Source organism: Pongo abelii, chromosome 6 (genome assembly GCF_028885655.2).
Source record: "Pongo abelii isolate AG06213 chromosome 6, NHGRI_mPonAbe1-v2.0_pri, whole genome shotgun sequence".
NCBI classification, from domain to species: Eukaryota; Metazoa; Chordata; class Mammalia; order Primates; family Hominidae; genus Pongo; species Pongo abelii.
The window spans coordinates 22,399,155-22,404,042 of record NC_071991.2 but is presented as its reverse complement, the minus strand read 5'-3'; the positions used below and the strand labels follow the sequence as shown (position 1 = coordinate 22,404,042).

Below are 4,888 nucleotides of genomic sequence, written 5' to 3'. Positions count from 1 at the left end.
AAAAAAAATATATATATATATATATATATAGTGAGAGAGAGAGAGAGAAAGTTTACCTCTACTTGATGAGCCAAGTCTCTTCAGTGTGTGAAAAATAAACGCTTTTTTTTTTTCCAGCCACCCCAGACTTCTGGGAAAGGACCCTGGAGCTGTGCCCAAGCATCCCAGCCTTTGCCCTCAATTGCAAACAGAGTGGAGTGTCTCTTAGCTTAGAAGTTTGTGCTGCTCAAGAGTTTGCACAAATACAAAGTTGAGAAATACTCCTTGCTGAAAGGGGTGTAAAAGGCAAAGGACAAACCGGTTGTCCTCTGAAGTGGAGACATTTCTATTCTATGTTGGGCTATGATCTTGGAGGATGCAGGCAAGGAACGAGTTTTGCTGGTTTTTCAGTGACAGACTCCTTGTAGTAAGAGAGGCTCTTCTCTCTCTACCTGGTGAGTTATTTCATCTCTTTGGTACCCATTTCCTCATGTTTAAACTTAGGAGTGAAACCACATGTCCCCTAAGATCCTTTTCTCTTAGCTGTTCTGTGAGTTAATTAATGAGATTTGTTTTCCCATTAGCATACATCCAAAAAGGTAATCAGCGTAGGTTTTCCATGTTTCCTGGAATCTTGTAATTGCCCCAAATGAAGTGGGAGTATTTGGAGGAGAAGCCCTTCCTTGCTTCCTTTATTTCATTTTTAGAGACAAAATCCCTGTCACCCAGGCTGGAGAGCAGTGGTGCAATCCTGGCTCACTGCAACCTCCAATTCTTGGCCTCAAGTGATCCTCCCATCCCAGCCTCTGGAGTAGCTGGGACAACAGGCTCACACCACCATGCCCAGCTAATTTTTAAAATTATTTTGTAGAGACAGGGTCTCTCTATCTTGCCCAGGCTGGTCTCAAACTCCTGGCCTCAAGTGATCCTTCTGCTGCAGCCTCCCAAAGTGCTGGGATTACAGACATGAGACATTGTGCCTGGCCCTTCATTGCTCTTTAATAACCTTAATTCTTTTGAATATCTTTAGAACTACAGTGGTTTTGTCTTTTGAGGCTAGAGTTGATTTCCATAAATAGTCATTTTGAGCCAGGTCTTTTGAATAAAGTGAGTGGCCAGAGATGATGCCACAACTTTGGCTAACACAGTTTCCCAAGGATCACGCCATGAACTCTAAAATGCTGTGTGCTGGTCACTGGGCCACAGTTCACTCTTCTTGCCAAATTCAGAATTGCAAATGAAAACTTTATTTTATTTTATTTATTTATTTTTTTTAGACAGAGTCTCGCTCTGTCACACAGGCTGGAGTGCAGTGGCGTGATCTCAGCTCACTGCAACCTCTGCCTCCCGGGTTCAAGAGATTCTCCTGCCTCAGCCTCCCATGTAGCTGAGATTACAGGCATGTGCCACCATGCCCAGCTAATTCTTGTACTTTATTTATTTATTTATTTATTTATTTACTTATTTATTTATTGACATGGAGTCTTGCCCTGTCACCCCGGCTGGAGTGCAATGGTGCAATCTCAGCTCACTGCAACTTCCATCTCCCGGGTTCAAGCGATTCTCCCTGCCTCTGACTCCTGAGTAGCTGGGATTACAAGTGCCCACCACCACACCCAGCTAATTTTTGTATTTTTAGTAAAGACAAGGTTTCACCATGTTGGCCAGGCTGGTCTCAAACTCCTGATCTCAAGTGATCCACCTGCCTTGGCCTCCCAAAGTGCTAGGATTACAGGCATGAGCCACTGCACCCAGCCTAATTTTTGGACTTTTAGTAGATACGGAGTTTCACCATGTTGGTCAGGCTGGTCTCCAACTCCTGACCTCAAATGATCTGCCTGCCTTGGCCTCCCAAAGTGCTGGGATTACAGGCATGAGCCACTGTGCCCGGCCGATTTTTTCTGATATCAAAGGAATCACCAGGGTCTTCACTTTTGATTCATTTATTTTCTTGGTTCTGAAATATTTTTTTAAAATATGGAATGCTTCATGAATTTGTTTGTCATCCTTTCACAGGGACCATGCTCATCTTCTCCATGTCATGCCAATTTTAGTATATGTGCTGCCGAAATAAGCACTGGTTCTGGATTGATTGATTGATTTGTTTGTTTATCTGTTTTTGAGACAGGGTTTCACTGTGTCTTCCAGGCTGGAATACTGTGGTATTATCATGGCTCACTGCAACCTCCGCTCCCCAGGGCTCAAGCAGTCCTCCTGCCTGGGCCTCCCAAAGTGTTGAGATTACAGGCATGAGCCACTGTGCCCAGCCTGGAATGTTTAACTGCTGACTTTGATGCCTGGTTTTGGTTGTATTAGACACTCCCACTACTTTTTTCTTTAAAAATTACTGGTTTCTTTAGCTCCTTAAAAAGATCTTTGGTGAAAACTAGCAGAAGGCAAGAAATAACTAAAATCAGAGCAGAACTGAAGGAAATAGAGACACAAAAAACCCTTCAAAAAATTAATGAATCCAGGAGCTGGTTTTTTGAAAGGACCAACAAAATTGATAGGCCGCTAGCAAGACTAATAAAGAAGAAAAGAGAGAAGAATCAAATAGACGCAATAAAAAATGATAAAGGGGATATCACCACCGATCCCACAGAAATACAAACTACCATCAGAGAATACTACAAACACCTCTACACAAATAAACTAGAAAATCTAGAAGAAATGGATAAATGCCTCGACACATACACCCTCCCAAGACTAAACCAGGAAGAAGTTGAATCTCTGAATAGACCAATAAAAGGCTCTGAAATTGTGGCAATAATCAATAGCTTACCAACCAAAAAGAGTCCAGGACCAGATGGATTCGCAGCCAAATTCTACCAGAGGTACAAGGAGGAACTGGTACCATTCCTTCTGAAACTATTCCAATCAATAGAAAAAGAGGGAATCCTCCTTAACTCATTTTATGAGGTCAGCATCATCCTGATACCAAAGCCGGGCAGAGACACAACCAAAAAAGAGAATTCTAGGCCAATATCCTTGATGAACATTGATGCAAAAATCCTCAATGAAATACTGGCAAACCAAATCCAGCAGCACATCAAAAAGCTTATCCACCATGATCAAGTGGGCTTCATCCCTGGGATGCAAGGCTGGTTCAACATACACAAATCAATAAATGTAATCCAGCATATAAACAGAACCAAAGACAAAAACCACACGATTATCTCAATAGATGCAGAAAAGGCCTTTGACAAAATTCAACAACCCTTCATGCTAAAAACTCTGAATAAATTAGGTATTGATGGGACGTATCTCAAAACAAAAACAGCTATCTATGACAAACCCACAGCCAATATCATACTGAATGGGCAACAACTGGAAGCATTCCCTTTGAAAACTGGCACAAGACAGGGATGCCCTCTCTCACCACTCCTATTCAACATAGTGTTGGAAGTTCTGGCCAGGGCAATCAGGCAGGAGAAGGAAATACAGGGTATTCAATTAGGAAAAGAGGAAGTCAAATTGTCCCTGTTTGCAGATGACATGATTGTATATCTAGAAAACCCCATTGTCTCAGCCCAAAATCTCCTTAAGCTGATAAGCAACTTCAGCAAAGTCTCAGGATACAAAATCAATGTACAAAAATCACAAGCATTCTTATACACCAATAACAGACAGAGAGCCAAATCATGAGTGAACTCCCATTCACAATTGCTTCAAAGAGAATAACATACCTAGGAATCCAACTTACAAGGGACGTGAAGGACCTCTTCGAGGAGAACTACAAACCGCTGCTCAATGAAATAAGAGGATACAAACAAATGGAAGAACATTCCATGCTCATGGGTAGGAAGAATCAATATCGTGAAAATGGCCATAATGCCCAAGGTAATTTATAGATTCAATGCCATCCCCATCAAGCTACCAATGACTTTCTTCACAGAATTGGAAAAAACTAGTTTAAAGTTCATATGGAACCAAAAAAGAGCCCGCATCGCCAAGTCAATCCTAAGCCAAAAGAACAAAGCTGGAGTCATCACGCTACCTGACTTTAAACTATACTACAAGCCTACAGTAACCAAAACAGCATGGTACTGGTACCAAAACAGAGATACAGACCAATGGAACAGAACAGAGCCGTCAGAAATAATGCCACATACCTACAAGTATCTGATCTTTGACAAACCTGACAAAAACAAGAAATGGGGAAAGGATTCCCTATTTAATAAATGGTGCTGGGAAAACTGGCTAGCCATATGTAGAAAGCTGAAACTGGATCCCTTCCTTACACCTTATACAAAAATCAATTCAAGATGGATTAAAGACTTAAATGTTAGACCTAAAACCATAAAAACCCTAGAAGAAAGCCTAGGCATTACCATTCAGGACATAGGCATGGGCAAGGACTTCATGTCTAAAACACCAAAAGCAATGGCAACAAAAGCCAAAATTGACAAATGGGATCTAATTAAACTCAAGAGCTTCTGCACAGCAAAAGAAACTACCATCAGAGTGAACAGGCAACCTACAAAATGGGAGAAAATTTTTGCAACCTACTCATCTGACAAAGGGCTAATATCCAGAATCTACAATGAACTCCAACAAATTTACAAGAAAAAAACAAACAACCCCATCAAAAAGTGGGCGAAGGACATGAACAGACACTTCTCAAAAGAAGACATTTATGCAGCCAAAAAACACAAGAAAAAATGCTCACCATCACTGGCCATCAGAGAAATGCAAATCAAAACCACAATGAGATACCATCTCACACCAGTTAGAATGGCAATCATTAAAAAGTCAGGAAACAACAGGTGCTGGAGAGGATGTGGAGAAATAGGAACACTTTTACACTGTTGGTGGGACTGTAAACTAGTTCAACCCTTGTGGAAGTCAGTGTGGCGATTCCTCAGGGATCTAGAACTACAAATTCCATTCGACCCAGCCATCCCATTAC

At 41.4% G+C, this 4,888-nt stretch overlaps 1 non-coding gene across 1 annotated transcript; it reads right to left on the bottom strand.

Annotated features, from left to right (window-relative positions):
• Nucleotides 1-1,950: 1,950 nt before the first annotated feature.
• LOC112134562 (U6 spliceosomal RNA) lies at nt 1,951-2,057 on the bottom strand. Its single transcript, XR_002915963.1, has one exon. It is a non-coding gene; the product is annotated as a U6 spliceosomal RNA (small nuclear RNA).
• Between the last annotated feature and the right edge of the window lie 2,831 nt (nt 2,058-4,888).